The 19,704-nt window shown below is 40.6% G+C and overlaps 1 long non-coding RNA gene across 1 annotated transcript; it reads right to left on the reverse strand.

Moving 5' to 3' along the window:
• Positions 1–8,392: 8,392 nt before the first annotated feature.
• LOC132397831 (uncharacterized) lies at positions 8,393–19,024 on the reverse strand. The gene is made up of 3 exons (XR_009513463.1): positions 18,929–19,024; positions 15,003–15,111; positions 8,393–8,740 (listed from the first exon to the last, which is right to left on the reverse strand). It is a non-coding gene; the product is annotated as an uncharacterized LOC132397831 (long non-coding RNA).
• Positions 19,025–19,704: the final 680 nt, after the last annotated feature.

Consider the following 19,704-nt stretch of genomic DNA (forward strand, 5'->3'; position numbering starts at 1 on the left):
GAGCCTCAGTGTATTGTACATCTCCTCTGAAAGTCAATCCATTGGACACAGTGAACTTAGTTGTGGAGACAGCTCGCATTTCTCTGATGCTATGATGTAACGCATTCAGGTGCTACTTACAGGGGACAAATTTCAATGCAAACTCCTTTAACATTCCTGATTATTCCGTTTCCAATTTTATAATGTAAAATTGTCCAAAATAACCATGAGACTAAAATATATTTCAAGCATTTCCCATGTTTTCAATTTTCCTCTTTCTGATGAAAGTACATAGGCTCTAAATGCTAACTTTAGTTCTTTTCTCTACAGATACTGCCTGACAGATTGTGTATTCCAGCATTTCCTGTTATATTAGAATCCCAACAGTAGCTTTTCTGATTAAACCCTTTCACTGAAAAATGCTAAAAATTTGCTGTATAATATCAACCAGGCAATCAATATTATGCTTTGCTTAAACCCCCTTTCATCCTTGTTCTTTAGTGCAAACCGCTATTACCATCTACTTTTCCCATCTTATTATTTAATTTCATGTTTTTACCTGAACATTCCCCATTAATAAAGGATATCAGGTTCTGAGTGCTCTCGAGTTGGGGAAGTTTTCAATTATTTCCTTTTCTAATTTATTGATGATTATTTGATACTTTTGACTTATAGTTTTTCACTTACCCATATTTCACATACATCTATCAAAGTCTTTTGTAATCTTAAAAACTTTATTTAGGCCACTACTTAGCTTCATTCTGCAAGAGAAAAAAGACTTCCATAAAAAATATAATTTCGCATTTGTGTCTGAAAATTGAATATTGCTCTTTGAGTGTTACTCCATTAATCAGTTCGATTTATATATATTTTAACATTTTCTCTTACTTTATCTCCTAAATTTCTCTTTCTTTCCTTATTTTATTTCACTTTTACATTATTTTGAATTTAACATATACTTTTTAAAATTTATATTTCTAGCTTAGATCTTGTGAGTAAACTTTAATGTTCTGACAAACCAGGAAAGGAGGGATTGTTTGCTAGAAACTCAAAAAATTATGTAGTATGCTTGATCAGTGACATCTTAACATTCATATTAACGTTTTTTCAGCTTTCTTAACCAAAGTCAGTAAGTGGGCATGTTGACAAATCTATATTATTGTTTTAAGGATAACTGCAAATAGGATATTTGGTGGCTTCTCAGACAGAGTGTAAATGAGGTCAGTTTGGCACTGGATTAAATGGGTCCTCATTTGAACTTGTGCTGGAGGAATTAAGAACAGTTAACAGAAGGAAAATGTCTGTTGGTGACAACAAAGAAAACATGGCTGAATGTTACATTGGAAGTGAGCAGAGGATCTCCTTGATTCAGAGCTGAAAGCTATTTAATGACTTCCTCAGATTAGGAAAGGTGAATACATTGGCACATTCACCTCTATCCTGATGTGCATGGTGCTCCAGGTCCCTTAATCTGCACTTCAAAGTCTATTTCAGTGCATCACTCCAAACACTAGTTCTTTGTCTATACACTTGCTCATTTATATCTCCACTTTACAATAGTTATTCTCATCTTTAAGAAATGCTATGTTTCTTTCCCATTGTCACCTCCAACAAAGTTCTCCATACATCCAGTCAAGATATGCCATTGCTTGAACACACAAGTTTCTGCTTTCCCTTCTTACACAAAAAGAAAAAAACCCAATCCTACATAGAGGCAGAGAATCAGAAACAGCCCTCTGTCCACCTTGCACATAACACCTGCCTCCAACCTAATAGCGTGAACATTGACTTCTCTAACTTCTGGTAATTTTCCCCACCTCCTACTTGTCTCTTTTCCCATTCCCCTTTCTGGCTCTTATTCCTTCTCTTCTCCTCAAATGCTCATCAGCTGTCTTTGGTGCTGCTCCTCCTCCCTTCCTCCCATGGCTGACTGCCCTCTCCCGTCAGATTCCTTCTTCGGCACGGAGTCACACAGCAGTGATACACACTCTGGTCTGCAATATCTATGGCAACCATCATGTATCTGTGAATACTAATCTTGTTAACAACACTTTGTCCTTAGTCTGCCAATCTTTGGTGATCCAATTGCTCATCCAGATGTTGCTTCAGTGATGTCAGAATGCAAGGATATTGGAGGCAGATAGATCAAGGGTTACGTGGTACTTGGATACGCTCAACCATATTGCAGATAACACAAGTAGACATGTAGACAATCATGTAGACAATGCCAGCAGTGAGTAAGTGATAATTTACTTCATGATAATCTTAAGATTTCTTAACTTGACAACTTTTAATTCATGTCTTAAATCTCTGCAGAGTTGTCACATGATGTATGGATGTCAGGGATTCTTGCCTCATACCTAATACTTATATTTGGTGGGACTGATGACTTACATAAGAGATCAAGAGCTGTGGACATCAGTGGAAATGTCACTTTATAAGGTAAAGAACGACTGAAACTTTTCTAGAAACAGATGCTACATATCAAGGGCTGGTGATGAACAGTATATTTCTGCAAGAACAACTAAGTAAGTGTTTTTTTGCTCCATCATTAAGTCTTTTTGGGCCATCTATATATCTGGTGCTCCCAGTGCAGCCTCCTCTACGTCGATGAGATCCAGTGCAGATTGGGGACCATTTCATTGAACACCCTCAAATGCCACAAAAGGCAGGAATTTCAGGTGACCACCCATTCCAATTCAGCTTTCCATTCCTGTCCCAACGTATCATCCAAGGCCTCCTCTCCTGCCACAATGAGGCCACGCTCATGTTGGAGGAGCAACACCTCATATTCTGTCTGGTAGCCTCCAACCTCATGGCATGAACATTGATTTCTGTAACTTCTGGTAATTTTCCCTGCCTCCTCCTTCTCTCTTATTTCAATCCCCATTCTGGTTCCACTCTTACCCTTCTTATTCTCCTCAAATGTTCACCACTGCCCTCTGGTGCATCCCCCTTCCTTATTTCCATAGTCCACTGTCCTCTTCTATCAGATTCCTTCATCTTCAGCCCTTTATCTCTTCCACCTATTACCTCCCAGCTTCTTAATTTATCACCCCTATCCCACCAACCCATCTGCTCCCTCACTTAGTTTCACTAGTACCTGCCTGCTTGTACTCCTTACCGTCCCCTCACCTTATTCTGGCATCTTCCCCCTTCTATTCCAGTCCTGATGAAAGGTCTCAGCCTGAAACATTGACTGTTTATCCCCTACCCCATAGATGCTGCCCGAACTGCTGAGTTCCTCTGGCATTTTCTGCGTGTTGCAACCTGTTGCAATGATTTTAGCATCCACTGGAAGAGAGGCCAAATGCATGCAAAATCAATAGGGGCAATCCTATGGATAAGTTCATGCAGGCTGTCCCAACATATTGAGACTTGGGATGTCATCTTAGGTACAATGCACGACACCTCAGCCCTGGCCACTCGGTGTCCCATTGATCTGCAACATAGTCCTTAGAAGCTCACCTTTACTAGGAAATGCATGTGAGCAGTGAGAGAGGACAATGGGAGCTGCAACTCTTATCAAAGCACTTCACTTTCTCAGACATTGGCTTGCCACCCTCAACCATGCCCCTAAAGTTGTAGTCTGCCCCTGCACACAAGCTCACAGGTAAAATCTGCAGATCAGGCAGGTAGCACCTTAAGTTGTATCATTATTTTTCACTCTAAGTGTTGAGGAAACTAGGTTATATCCAGGAAATTCACAATTGACATGGACTTAAAACGGAAGGTATTGGGATGGGAAGACTACTGCAACCAAAAGTTTGAGTGAACATGTTGGCAAAATTTTGCTCAGTTTGCATCAGTAATAGCAGAAGCAGTTAACTTATAATTGCACAGTATTAGAATGTGGACCAGGGGTGTGTGTTGTGTGATTTTCTTTACCGAGAAAGCGTTATTGTTCCAGGTACTTCAGGTCTGTTTGTGCATGCTTCAATTAAATATTAGTGTCTCACCATCAGTTTTGATCGGAATTGCAGCTGGACACTTCTACACATTTCCTACTATGTGTCAGCTGACCGACATATAATTTTAATTAACACCTTGATAAAGGCGATTCTGCTAACTTCTGCACAGTCAAACCGAAAGTCAGCTTTATATATGCCTGTGGATTTTTTTGAAGTATACAAATTTGATCCTATTTTTAAACACAATGAAAGCATCACCATTGTCAAGTGAACCTTTGCATTAAAACCTACACAATATTTTTAGATCTATTTGCAAAATAGCTGCTCAATAACCAAGGAATCTTCACGTGCAGCATAGGTTCTATCAAACGGAGTTGCATTTGCTTTACTAATTATAATCACATTCTTTGTAGTACATTGCTGTTAACAGAGACCCTTTGGAATCTTGTAATGAACATAATGCTATAGTAATCACCTGCACAAGTTCAGTAAGGGGCAAATTATTGGAGAAGATTTTTAAGGACATGATTTATGAGTATATAACCATATAACAATTACAGCACAGAAACAGGCCATCTCGGCCCTTCTAGTCCGTGCCGAACGCTTACTCTCACCTAGTCCCACCGACCTGCACTCAGCCCATAACCCTCCATTCCTTTCCTGTTCATATACCTATCCAAGTTTTTTTAAATGACAGTATTGAACCTGCCTCTACCCCTTCTACTAGCAGCTCGTTCCACACAGCTACCACTCTCTGAGTAAAGAAGTGCCCCCTCGTGTTACCCCAAGCTTTTGCCCCCTAACTCTCAACTCATGTCCTCTTGTTTGAACCTCCCCTACTCTCAATGGAAACAGCCTATCCACGTCAACTCTATCCCCCTCATAATTTTAAATACCTCTATCAAGTCCCATCTCAGCCTTCTATGCTCCAAAGAATAAAGACCTAACTTATTCAATTTAGGTGCTGAAACCCAGGTAACATTCTAGTAAATCTCCTCTGTACTCTCTCTATTTTGTTGACATCTTTCCTAGATAGTATAATATAATAGAGTATAAGAGACACATAATCTTATTAGGGATGGTCCGAATGACTTTGTGAGGGGCTTTTACTGGGAAAGTTCATGTGAGCAACAGGAGGACGATAATGAGACAGGACATTGGGAGTTTCCTTCCCTATCAAAGCACTTCATTCTCTCAGATATTGGTTTGCTACCCCCATCCACTCTCATAAGTCTAATGGCGTTTTTTTGAGGAGGTGACAAAACAAACTGATGAAGGTAGAGCAGTGGATGTGGTGCACGTATAAGAGGTCTAACAAGGTTTCTCCTAGTAGGCGATTCAGAAGATCATGTGGCGTGGGACCTATAGAGACGTGGCTATGTGTATTCGGACAGATGGTGGCAGATGAACATATTCTTGCCTGGAGGTTCATGACTAGTTATGTTCCTCAGGACTCAGTTCTGGAGCCTCTGCTCTTTGTGAAATTTATAGACGATTTGGATGAAAAAGTGGAGGGGAGGGTTAGTAAGTACAGATGACATGAAGTTTGGTGGTGTGGTGGATACTGTAGAAGTTTGTTGTAAGTTGCAATGGACATCGACAGGATGCAGATTTGGGCCAAGAAGTGACAGATGTAATTCAGTCTGGAAAATTATTAAGAGATACACTTTGGAAAGTTACAAGGATTCCTAGCAGTGTGGTGGAACAGAGGGATCTTGGGGTCCATGTCCATAGACCTCTCAGTTGCTGCACAATTGATAAAGTGTTTAAGATGGCATATGGTGCCCTGGCCTTCATTTGTCAGGGAATTATTCAAAAGCTGAAAGGTATATAAAACTCTGGTGAAACTACACTTAGAGTATTGTATCAGCTCCAGTCACCCCATTATAGGAAGGATGTGCTAGTTTTAGATAGGATGTTGAGGAGATTTATCAGAATCCTGCCTAGATTAGAGAAAATGTTTTCTGAGCAAAGATTGAGCAAGCTAGAGATTTTCTCTATGCAGACTGAGAGGCAACTTGATAGATGTGTATATGATTATCAGAGGCTTAGATAGAATGTCAGCCAGCATTTATTTCCCTGGGCTGCAGTGGCCAATACCAGAATACATTTTGTATTGGCCACTTAACTTGACATAACTTTACCTCCCCCCATTCCCCCACTCTCCACTTCCCTTTGTGATTCCCTTGTCCATTTGTCCCTCTCCACTAATCACCCTCCCGGCTCTTATCCCTGCAAGCAGCACCTGCTCATACACCTGCTCCCTCACCTCCATTCAGGGCCCCAGGTAGTCCTTCCCGGTGAGGCAACACTTCACGTATGAATCGGCTAGGGTCATCTATTGTCCCGGTACTCCCAATCCGACCTCCTCTACATTGGTGAGACGCGTCATAAACTGGGGGGCAGCTTTGCCAAACACCTCTGCACTGTCCACCACAGGCGAGACTTCCTGGTGGCTGAACATTTTAATTCTAATTTTTGTGAGGCTGCCCTGTCTGGAGAGGGTATTCTTATATTATGTCTGGGGAGCCTCCAGTCTGATGGCATGACTATCAGTTTCTCCTCCCGATAACCAACTCACCCACCCCCGCCCTCCTCTATTACCCACTCTGACCTTTTATCTCTTCTCACCTGCCTATTACTTCCCCCTGGGTCCCCGCCCTCTTCCCTTACTGCTATGGTCCAATCTCCTTTTCTATACGATTCTTTCTTCTCCAACCTTTGACCTTTCCCACCCACCTGGCTTCACCTATCACCTTTCAACTAAGCTCCTTCCTCGACCCCCTAGTTTTTTATCCTGGTTTCTTCCCCCTTCCTTCTCAGTCCTGAAGAAGGGTCTTGGCCCAAAATGACCACTATCTATAAATTTCCAAAGATGCTGCCTGATCTGCTGAGTTCCTCCAGCATTTTGTGTGTGTTGCAGAGAACATCTGTTTAAGGTGAGTGGAGGATGTCAGATGGAGGTATTTTTTTTAGCTGGAGAGTGGTGGGTGTCTGGAATTCACTGCCCAGGGTGGTGATAGAGGCTGGAGCAATAGGGACATTTAAAAGACTCTTCTCTTAGTCTCTATGTGGATGTAAGAAGAAGGAAGCTTATGAGCTGTGAGGGAGGGAAAGGTTAGATTTGTCATGGAGTAGATATACGTGGGTCAGCACATCATCATGGGCAGAATAATTCAGTGTTCAATCTCCTTGATGGACCCACGGAAGCACAGAAGAGGATGCGCTTTACACTCAGCCTCCATGAAACAAAGTCTGTCAACTCACTCCACCTTCACCACATTGCACTCTGACAATAAAAGTTCATGGTCAAACTCTGAAAAGCTGTGATCACCTCTTGTATCTCAGGAAACCAACTCTTCATTTCTAAGATACAGGAAGTGGTCAAAGATAATTTGGCAATGAAGTTCACCTCCACTGTCAATGCACTACCATGCTCTTTTCACTTATATATCAAGCATGCTCCTGGCACAACAATGATTTTAAAGGTGACAGTCTGCATTTGTAAGCATAGTGGCCAAGGTTAATTTAGTCAATTTTTAGCTGCTTGTAAGAAACAAGGACTTAAATATTAAAATAATAATCCTATAACTGAATTGGGATTAATTGCAAAGATTAATCTTCATTGCCTGGTTATTAACTGTGTCACTGCAATAGCAATTGTTACAAACATGAAGGAGAATGTTTAGGATGTTCTGGCCTATCATCCCAGCATGTTTAGGACATGGGTAATCTGATAATCTGCCTTTGAGGCATGAGGGGAGAGACAGTTGCAAGAAAAAGATCACAGAGCTTTGGCAGGTCAAACAAGGGAAAGGCACTGTTCCTAATTCTCAGTGTGAGGGTGACCAGGTTCCTGTACCCTCTTCCTGATGGTAGTAATGAGAAGGAAGAATGTCATGGCTGGTAAGTGTACTTGGTGATGGATGCTGACTTCTTAAGACACCGCCTTTTGAAGATGTCTTCGGCAGTGTGGAGAGTTGTGTCCGTGATGGAGCTGGCTGGGTCTGCAACCCTTTGCAGTTTTTTTTTAATCCAGTGCATTGAGGACTCCATACCAAGCTGTGAAGCAAGCAGTCAAAATTATCTCCACCATACATCCAAAAAAATTTGCAAGAGTCTTTGGTGATATTGCAAATCTCCTCAAACTCATCTAGTCTTGACAATTTATTGGGTTTCAGTCCCATTAATAACTCAAATACTGTATATTAATGCTAATTAAATCTCTGCACTAATTCTTAAATAATAGACATCACGTTTACTGTCGTATTTTTTTATCACTAATTTTTATTGCAACACCAACAAATTACATTCAATACAACTGTAATGTAATGTTGTCGATTACATTTTGACTGTTTAATCCAGCCACCTCCCAACCCTATCACCATCCCTCTCCATCCCTCATTCTCATCCCCACCCCACTCTCCATGCCCCAACTGAATGGTACAGAATACACAGACAGAGCATTCCTATCTTAACAGAAGATCTTTTAAGGTAGATATCAAATTTGTCCACATTAAGATTGTGTTTGGTCGTGCATCATGTACTCTTGCTGATGATAATTCCAGGTAAGAAATGTCCAAAAAGCTCCGAAGCCAGTTAGTACTTGAAATATCATGGGGAGGTTTCCAACGCTGGACTACAATCTTCTTAGCTGTAGTCAGGCCTGCCAGCCAGATTTTGCGCATTTTTTCCATAAGGGAAAGGTGGGAGTCATCATTTAGAAGATGTACAGCGGGGTCCATTGGTAATTGTACCCCCATTAGTTCTGTAAGAGTGCTGATAACCTTCCCCCACAAACCAAACCCCCTGGACGTTCTCATACAACATGTATAAAAGAGCCAACGGTTCTGTGGGGGGAAAACGAGCAATATGGGTCAGGAACCAGTCCCATTTGATGTCTAATTCTCGGTGTTAGATATGCTGTATGACAAGATTTCAAGTGTATATACCGATGATTTAGGTTTTACGAAGCATTGGCAGCATGATCCCAAATCGCATCCCAGTTTAAGTCTTGTCCCAATTCAGATATGACCCTATCCCAGGCTTTCATTCCTGATGTGGGCATATATTTCTGCGAATTTAATTTATCATAGATGTATGACACTATCTGTCTTGGAACACTCTGTATCCAACTTAAAATGGGATGGTTCTTTAAATCTGACCCCCAAGGAACCCTGTAGGCATTGCAAGCTGATCTTACTCTAAAGTAGAAGAAAAGAGAGTGTTTATCAATATTATATCGAGATAGCAGTTCTTGAAAGCTAAGGATAGTACTTGCCCCATTGATATCTTGAAGAGTAGTAATACCTTTATCCTCCCAAGTTCTGTTAGTGAATGGTTCCCACCCCCAGATAGAAACCGATTATTGTTCCATGATGGAGATGATTTGCACCATACACTTTTAAATTTTAGGAATTTTTCTGCTACTCTAAACACTTGTAGCATATGGGTTAAAATTGGACCGTAATACAAATCACATTTTTTGTAAGACATACCTACAAGGAGAAAGTCCTTCAACCCTATTGGTGCTATTAGCTCTTGTTCTATATTTTTCCATGACGAAACTTTATCCTCCTCCATCCAATAGATAAGACTTTTTAATACAAATGCCGAGTGACACAGCTTAGAATTTGGACATGCCAATCTCCCATTCGACTTTTTGAATTGTAGAGCTGACCACTTTATATTGGGTCGTTTACTGTTCCAAACATAGCAGCGTAGTAAAGAGTCCAGTTTTTGCCGACATCCTGTGAGATCATTGAGTTGATAAAATGAATGTGGGGTGAGATGTTCATTTTAATGACTAATATATGGGCTGGGACTGACACTGGCAGGTGTCTCCATCTATTAATATCTTCTTCCATTTTTTCAAAAGTAAAGAGTAATTTGTTTTAGTCACAGACAATAGGGAAGTATTAACTTTAATACCCAAGTAGAGGACCTCATTTGTAACATTAGTCTGGGGAGGGAGACACCTTACTTTTATCTGTATTAATCAGCATCAGTGCTGATTTTGACAAATTAACTTTGTATCCTGAAAGAAATCCAAATTGCTCCAGTGTTTTTAAAACATAGGGGAGAGTTTGTTGAATATTTGCCATATAAACGAATATGTCATCTGCCTAAAGTAATATCGAATGCAATGTTGTGCCTATTGTAATAGGGGAGATCTGAGGAGAGTTTCTAATTAAATGTACAAGTGGTTCAATAGATATAGTAAAAATTAAAGGAGATAGAGGGTGTCCTTGTCGTATGCCCCATCCTATGTCAAATAACTCTAAGAAACCTCCCCCACACATACCCGGGCTGAGTGATTAGCATACAATGTTTGAGTCATATTAATAAATTTATTGCCAAACTTAAATTCTTTAGAACTCTCCAAAGATATGATCATTCAGGGCGATCAAATTCCTTTTCAGCATCTAGAAACAGCAAGCCACAGGCAGGAGGGATTTTACGTGTTGCACTCGGTATGTGTAAGAGCCGGTGAATATTATCAGATGCGAGACATCCCCTGATAAAGCCCGTTTGATCTGGGCTAATTATTTTCCCAACTACTGTCTTGAGTCTACTGGCTAAGACTTTGGAACGTATCTTGAAGTCGGTGTTTATCAAGGAGATTGGACAGTAATTGGCACAATCCAAGGAGTCCTTACTGGGCTTAGGTGTAACTGTGATCAGGGCTGTGTTTAGATCTCTATAGAAAGCACCATTTCCAGTAGCATAATTTAATGTTTCTAACTATACTGGTCCAAGAATATCCCAAAGTGACGGTCTATTAAGGCAACAGCAAGAGAGCTATTGGGGTCCTGATTATGTGTTATACTATATTTGAGACGGGAATGGTTTTAATTATATAGGTTAATGGTTTGACCAAGTTTTTTTCTTGTCTCTTTGCTATGATTGTCTATGAGAACCGCTTTGCCTTTCTAATTTGTTGGTACTAGAGGGGGGGGGCGGTTAATATTCAGTGTCTGACATTGCTAAGTGCCACTCACAGATGTTACAAAGTAAAGGGTTGAATGTGAGAGGTCACATCTTTAGTTAGATCTTTCTCCAACTCAGACGTATCAAGACTGTCTATGAGCCCTAAAGAATGTAAAAAAGGAGGGTTAAAGGTCAGCGCTCAGTGCTGTGCTGCTATCTTGCCTCGTGCCTCACTGGAGGTCCTTTCTGTCATATTTTTAACGTATTTTTCTAATTGAACATCAACACTGGGCATTCTCTCTTCATCCCTCTCCAACTGGGCAGAAGATACAAAATCCTGAAAGAACATGTCACCAAGCCCAAGGATGACTCCTATTCCATTGTTATCAGACTCCTGAATAGACCCTTTTTTTTAATAAGATGGACGTCCTCACAATCTATCTTGTTATGAACTTGCACTTTATTATTTACCTGCACTGCACCTTTTCAATAGCTCTTACACTTTATTCTGAATTGGTATTGTTTTACCTTATTCTGACTCAATGCACTGTGTAATGATTTGATATATATATAAACTATATGCAAGAAAAGCTTTTCACTGTATCGTGGTACAGATGACAACAATAAACCATTACTAATACCAATCCATCATATCTTGGTAATTTGTCTTGTTTAAAGATACAAATCTGTTTGCAGGTTGAATCAAATTCTTTCAAATGTTTATAGAAAGGTTTATCATACCATGATCTCTTGATCTCCCGATGCAGCTCCTTTGCTACATCCTTGGGCAGTGCATTCTAGATTCCAACCACCATCTACATGAAACAAGTTCCTCTTCAGATACCCTTTAAACTTTTTTTTACCCCTTTACGCTAATAATATACCCTCTAGGTTTAGGCTAGAGTCTACTATCTCAGTGGAATCCCACTAATTTTTTTTTTGTTTTACAATGAGGTGGGGGGGGGGGATGAGACTGCTCACTTTTCTATGACAACAAAAAAACCTCATTGGCTGCAATACAAACATTTATCCCATTTTTATTATTACTAAGTCCATCTTGCCACCTCTTTCATTTTGTCTATTTCTTCTAAAAGTTAATTATCTTGAAATATTTCAAATAGCCTTATGTATAACGTTGGTGGCAGGGTGGGGATATATCTCTGCCAGAGGAGGTGTGAGACACTCCCTCCCTCTGCCAGCTCACAGGTCGCCCTTGGGCAAGGCGTAGAACCTGCTCAGCACCCCTGATCAGGGTCACATGAAGCCGAGGGAGCAAATGATGGAAAGTAGTATGAGCAGCTGGTGCTTATCACGTCCTGGTTATGTGACCACTGACACCAGGCAGGCAATCTCTGATGAGTATTGATAACGGCTGGGGTCACATGTCTTGTAAATACACTGCACAGAAGGCAATGGCAAACCACTTCTACAGAAAAATTTGCCAAGAGCAATTATGGTCATGGAAAAACCATGATTGATTATGTCATATGATACGGCCAGAACCAATGATGTTTGAAGGTGTTGTGACTCATCCTTCCAGCAGCTTTGGCTTTCATCCACACAGGATGCAAGAACGTTGAACCTGTTGAATGAGTGCTTGGACTTAAACCAGTGCTGTGTCGGTGCAAACTTCTGCATCCCCGTATCTGCTCCTTTTTAGTCATTTATATGTGTCCTTCTTGGCTGACCAGTTCTGTAGTATCTAATCCAAGTAGTGCGGCTGACTCTGGAAACTATGTAATTGTCCTCCCCTGGTACATCACGGTGTCCAAAGCATGAGAATAGAGTGAAATTCAGAATCGATTAAATGATCTTACCTTAAAAATACATTTATTCTGCACTTTTCACACAAAGGTTTCCTTGTTTGTATTGCAGCCAATGATGTATTTTTAATGTTTCATCCCACCACCTCATTATTAAACAAAAAAGTCAATTGTGAGTCATTTTGTGCAGAGGAAATTCCTACAAGAAGCACGTGATAATGATCTCATAAGCTGTTTTAGAATATTTCATTATAAGTAAAAACAGATGATGTGGTAGAAAGGGAGAAGAGGAACTGCTGAGTGAATATAGGGAGTTCTGCAGAAGGTTTAAAAGCAGAACCTCGAGTAGAATTCTTTGAATCCCAGTGCCACATACTACTGAGAGTGAAAATAAGAAGTTACGGCAGATGAATGCACGGCTGGTGCAGGGGGCAGGAACATTGAGATCTCTTCTAGGGCAGTGGAGACCTGTACAAATTTGTTCCTGAATTGGAGGAATTAGCCTTGTGAGGATATTTGCTAGAACCACTTAGGATGGTTTAAATTAGTCTGGCAGGCGTTAAGTTGAGGAGGGAAGGGAGGAAGTGCCTGTGTTTGACCTGTCTCTCTCTCATTCTTGCTCGCTACACCTGGAAGAAGACACCTGCCTTTGACAAGTCTCTCTCTTCCTCTTGCTTGATGCTACTGGAGGATGGTGCCAGAGTCTTGGGAAAGGTTTAATTGACACACTTTGTGCTTTGGACTCTCTAGTTCATGTTATGATGTGTTTCTGATCTCTGGTTGCTCCTTTTTTTAATTGCTATTTTGTATGATTTCAATCAGGGCTGACTGGCTCTGCGGCCTGCAGTCAATGAATGACACAGCCTTATATTGAACTGAACGGAACTGAACATTCCTAGACTGTTTGAATGACTGTGGTTTGATATTTAACAGTCAGTTTCTCACTCCTTTTTTGCCATTTGTGTGTTTCTTTGTGCGTTGGGTGTTAGATGTTTTCTTTGAATGGTTTCCATTGTGTTTCTTTGTTTTATGGCTGTCAGTGGGAAAAAGAATCTCAGGGTTGTTTACTGCATGAGTACATTGTTAATAAATATACTTTGAACTAGAAGTGAGGCAGATCAGAAGATTGAGGCAGAAGTTAAAGAGAGCAGATTCAGTAGATGGGACAGGCAGGAGCATAGCAGGAAGTGACAGAAAGCAGACAGGTATAAATTAGCATCCTTACGACATGCCCCTGTGGATAAAATTAGAATGGCTTGGGAGCATGATTTAAGTATCTCCTTATCTGATGAGACTTGGGACTTGATTCTCAAATCGGTTAATTCAACCTCTCTTTGTGCTCACCATTGCCTTTTACAGTTTAAGATTGTTCATAGAGCCCATATGTCTAAATCTAAACTATCTCGATTTTACCCTAATTTTAGCCCTCTTTGTGATAAATGCAAAAGGGGCGAGGCCTCTCTCATTCATATGTACTGGTTTTGTACTAGTTTGGAGAAATTTTGGAAAGATGTCTTCATAATGTTACCGTATATTCTGATTCACCACCTAGAACCTAACCCTTCAATTGCTTTGTTCGGTTTTTTGGGTGAGACAGATTTACGTCTGAGTTCGACTAAATGTCGAATATTATCTTTTGCTTCTATCCTGGCTTGACGTTTAATCCTCCTTAGATGGAGAGATGTTGCCCTGCCCACGCATGCTCAATGGCTTAATGATATTATGTCCTGCTTAGACATTGAAAAAATTCATTATTCAGTTCTTAATTCGTATATAAAGTTCCATAAGGTCTGGGGACCTTTTATTGAGTACTTTCATAACCTTCCTCTTAATTAAGATTTTTTTCGGTCCCTTGCTTTCAGCTCCTTTTTTTTGGTAGTAGGCATTAATATCTTCTGTTGCTAAGTGTATTTACAGTTTTGGGGGTTTGATTGTCCTGATTTACATTCTCTATATTGTGTTGTGGTTGGTCTGGAGTTTTTTTTTGTTACGGGGCTTGAGGAGGATACTAACTTTACATGTCTTCAATTTGGGTGCTTTCTCAATTATCTTTTTTTGTATTATATTATTATTGTATGTTTATTTTTGCACTGTATTAATGTTCTTCATTTTGATCTGGGGTTTTTTTATCTGTAGCGATGTAGAAAATGTATTAAAAAACTAATAAAGAAAGCAGACAGGTGAGGGAGGAACAAGACTGTCACCTCAGGTAATGGTGCTATAGGAAGGGTAGAGGTGGAGGTAAGAGAGGAAGCAGAGTTGCACTTTGATTAGCAAGAATAGCACATGAAGAATAGAATGTAGACAAAAGATTGTGGGAGTTGCAAAACGCCACGTAGGTGGACAAGTTCAGTAAGACAAGGGAAATAAACTGAGCTATTATTAGAAATGACATATACAATTCGAGAGATCAAGTTACCTGAAGTCGCAGAGCCCAGAAGGTTTCAGTGCGCCGAGACAGATCTGTTGCATTTGGAGGCTGGTGTGGTGGAAGCAGAGAACCAGGGAAGCTTTATCTTCGTTCTATCCTGGGGGAGAGGGGATGAAAGTAGAAGAGTAGGAAATGGAAAGCAACACACATAAAATGGTGGAGGAGCTCAGCAGGTCAGGCGGCATCTACGGAAATGAGTAGATAGTCGATATTTAGGGCAGAGACCCATTTTCAGCACACGGTCTCAGCCCGAAACGTCAACTCTCTATTCACTTCCATAGATGCTGCCTGACCTGCTGAGCTCCTCCAGCATTTTGTGTGTGCATTGCTTTAGAGTTCCAGCTTTGGATTTCCAGCATCTGCAGACTTTCTTGTGTGTTGAAAGTGGATGTCATGTGGCCAAGAGCTTTTCAACAATGGGAGAGGGAAGTGTCAGAACATCGAGGAAGGGCTTCACTTTTCACCCCACAAGCTTCTGTATTCAACTGATTATTCTCCCAATTTCTGTCATCTTCAAAGAGATCCCACCACATCCTCTCCTCTCATCCCCGTTTTAGCAGTTCACAGAGGTAATTCACAATGACTTCCTGGTTTATTCTTCTGGTCCCACCAATCATCTCCTTTCTTATGGCACTTTACCTTGCAATGTCTGGTGAAACACCACCTGCCTTTCACCTCTTTCTTTCCCAGAACACACCCAGTCTTTCCAGGTGAAGCAGTGATAAACTTGTATAATTTTCCAATCCAGTGTACTGCATTTGGTATTCACCGTGTTCTCCTCTGTATATTGGAGAAGCCAAACACAGAATGAGCAATCACTTTATGGACAAACTGCATTCAGTCCACAGGGATGATCTGAAGCTTCATCGATCTCCCACTCTGACCGATCAGTCTGTTACTTCTGTACTATCACAGGGAGGCCAAATGCAAACTTGAACAACAGCATCCCATTTTCTGTCTGGGCACATTGTACTGTCCTGGACTCAATACTGTGTTCTACAACTTCATGTATCTTGATACCTTGGACTGTTGCTAGATCAGAACAGTTCGATCTGCTGGTCTCATTTTCTCAACACCCACATTCTCCTTTTCTGTATTCTCATCTTCTAACTGTACTCGTTCACTCATTACCCTTTTCTTGACAGCAAACCCCCATGGACACCCCAGATGTAACCCATGAAACATCCCACTCTCCCTTATTTTTGGTCTTCTTTTCAACGGTGACCTAAAGCGTTAACACTGTTTCTCTTTCCACAGATCCATCCGGGCCTGTTGAGTATTTCCAGCCTTTTCTTATTTTGTTTTAGATTCCCAGCATCTGCATTGTTTCTATTTCCACTTATGACCTGAAACATTTACTGCTTCTCTCTCCACAGATGCTGCCCAACATAGGTATTGCCAGTATTTTCTTTATTTGATTACAATCAGTTATTGTGTCATAGTGTCATAGAGGACTACAGCACAGAAACAGGCCCTTCATCCCATCCAGTCCATGCCAACCTGTTTTTTTACCTAGTCCCAATGAACTGCACTCAGCCCATAGCCCACCATGCCTCACTCATCCATGTACTTATCCAGTCTTCACTTAAATGTTGCATTTTAATCCGCCACTTCTGCTGACAGTTTGTTCCACCCTCTGAGTGAAGAAATTCCCCATGAGGTTTCCCTTAAATATTTCACCTTTTCAGTGTAAAACTATGACCTCCAGTTCTAGTCTCACCTAACTTCAGGGGAAAAATAGACATGCCCTATCTATACCCCTTGTAAGTTTGTTTACATCCATAAGATCTCCCCTCATTCTACTGCACATCATGGGAAAAAAGTCCTAACCTATTCAACCTGTCCCTTTAACTCAGGTTCTCAAGTCCCAGCAACATCCTGGTAAATTTTCTCTGCATTCTTTCAAGCTAACTGAAATCCTGATCATAATACTCCAAATTCATCCTCACCAATGCCTTATACAACTTCAACATAACATCCCAACTCCTGTATTCAATGCTCTGATTTATGAAGGCCAGTGTGCCAAAAGCTTTCTTTATGATCCTATCTACCTGTGACACAACTTTCAAGAAATTGTGGATCTGTATTTTCAGATCCCTCCATTCCACCTAGCACCTCAATGCCCTTCACCTAAGTCATACCCCTGGTTTGACCTGCTACAAATCAGTGTTTAAATGCTATGGCATGTACTGTAAGCCTCATAATCTACCACACTCAGTTTCATCATCAACGCCCCTTACTTTATCTGACTTTACTGATCGATGGCCTTATAATTGTAGTTGTCTTGCGTCAAAACGGGAGTCTGTGATTACATTTCTCTTCGATTGACTCAGGACATCCCCTCCAGCAATGAAAGTTCGAATGATTTTGAGCTCTTCTAATGAACTTCTCTACTTGCTGAGTACAGACAGCGGCATAATCAGTTATCACATCAATAACAGGCTGCGGAGAGATCGAAGTGTTATCTGTTAAAGTAGGAGCGAATTCACGGCAAAAATGGGGATTGAGTGTATCACTGAAGTCACTCGCAGAATAAAGATCTTATTGACAATTCCCCGACATGTAAAATTAAATATAAAACAAAACTTTCACTTCTCTATCTGCAACAAGATGACTATCTGATACCCACACCAAGGAGTATTATCATTGCTCTAAACCACCCTTTGAGCAACAGGGATGTATCACTACGCAGGCTGATATAGGTGACCTAGTTAAGGAAAGGGGTTCTCCCCACCATGTCCCCAGAATAAAATAAAAAGTTTTCAGACTTGGGAAATTTTAAACCAGTTATCCCACGCCCTTCGCCGCGGGTCGAGGATCTACGTGATGCTGAATGTCCAATGAATTCAGGGGATTCTCGAGCCCACTGCATAAATAGAGGATGCGTCAGGTTTCCAGACCGCCGTCAGCGGTGAAAGTGAGCCGGGTTGCCCGGCAATACCACAATGATCTCCCCGGTCGCCTGGATCCTGTTGGCGTCCATCGCTGGCGTTGTGGGAAACCTTCGATCGGTGTGCAAACCAAACGTACGCGATGAACTGCTCAGGGACTTTTGTTCGTGCGTGAGAAGGGTCACTAAGAAGGTGATTCCGTTTAACATCCAGGATAGTTCTATAATTTCTGTTCAAATTTACAAGTACAAGTTTTCTTTAGGAGATTGTGCCGTTATATCTTTATCTTGCATTGCCTTTACACATAGGAAGTCCCCTGCATGTAGAAAACTCAGTTGTAGTTTAAGCTTTTGATGGTGATGATGTGGTGAACATAACCCTCCCTCTCCCAAATGCAACATTTTTGTTTCAGATTACTGGGACTGATGGACGGATTCTACCACAGTTCTGTGAATTTGTGAATATGACAGTAAGTTTAATTAGTCATTAGCAACTATTAGATTTTCTTAGTTACAAATGTACGTTTATAACTAACATGCTGTCACCTCACAGAGCATCGGCAAATGCAGTGTTCTGAAGAAGGCGCTAAGGTTCTATGGACTTTTCCTAAAAAGATATGGGCAAATCCCAGCAGTGCCTGAAGATGTCAGAAACGATCTGAAGAAAATCAAAGATTACATCCAAAATATAAACTCAAAGATGAAATGCGTAAGTTTGTTTTCTCCTTCAACGTCTAACCATTTCTAGCTAAGCATCTTGCTATTTCATACTGCACAACTGGACAAAAGCACTCTGGGATCAGTGACTGGTGGCAATACTAGGCTAAATGTATATTAGGCACACAGTTATAAATTCCAAACCAAGGGCCCTGGAAGTGTCGCACTCTCAGAAATTGTTTGTTTGCATTCAGATAGTGCTGTGTATGGCGAAGTGCTTGCTTTAGGGTATGAAGTAGTGAAATGGAGAAGTTAAAAGAGGGATTTCCAGAGCCAGGGGGGCTTAGACTGTTGAGAACATACTCACCACCAGTGGAATGGATAATCTTGAGCACTTGCAGAAGGCTATCTTTAAACTATCCTGGAGGGTTGCAGCTCTGGAGAAGATTCCAAAGATGAGCTGTGGAATTATTTGAAAATAAGAATGAGAATCGCTTAGAATGGTCTGACAAATATAATGGTGAAATGGTTAAATGGTATTATACCATATCAAGAATATCTGATTCTTAACCATTGCTTATCATGACCTGTTCAGCCCAGAGATTCCGACTGATAACCTTATATGTCCCTTGTTTAATACAGGATCAATTACTGTTTTATAGCCTCTTTAATAGAGCAAATGTACCATACATTTTTGCAGGGAGTTTATCAAAGGCAAAGCCAGGTATTAGTCCACTAGAGAAAAAAATGTTATATGCAGCTTTTAGTATTGAGTTCTAATATAAGCAACAGTCATTTCTGTACTGTTGTTTCACAATACATCGCCAATATTATGTTTGGACAGTTAGAAGAGAACTGTCAACAATTAACTCCATGCAACTATTAACGTTATTATCAAATAACCTGTTACTTGTCTTTCTGCACTTTTGTGGCCAGTCTTTTGCTTTCAAACATGAAGTATGTGTGTACGTGAGTATACTGTATATTTATATTTGAAATATATATTTTATATCTATGTCTCTGTTGGTAGGTTTACCATAATGGAAATTTGGACAGAGATTTATGATAAGTTTATGATATGATGATGAAAAATTAAATACATAGTTTTAAAAAGAATTGTCTATTCAATTCCAGAGGCAGTGT

This window comes from Hypanus sabinus, chromosome 8 (assembly GCF_030144855.1).
Source record: "Hypanus sabinus isolate sHypSab1 chromosome 8, sHypSab1.hap1, whole genome shotgun sequence".
Lineage (NCBI taxonomy): Eukaryota > Metazoa > Chordata > Chondrichthyes > Myliobatiformes > Dasyatidae > Hypanus > Hypanus sabinus.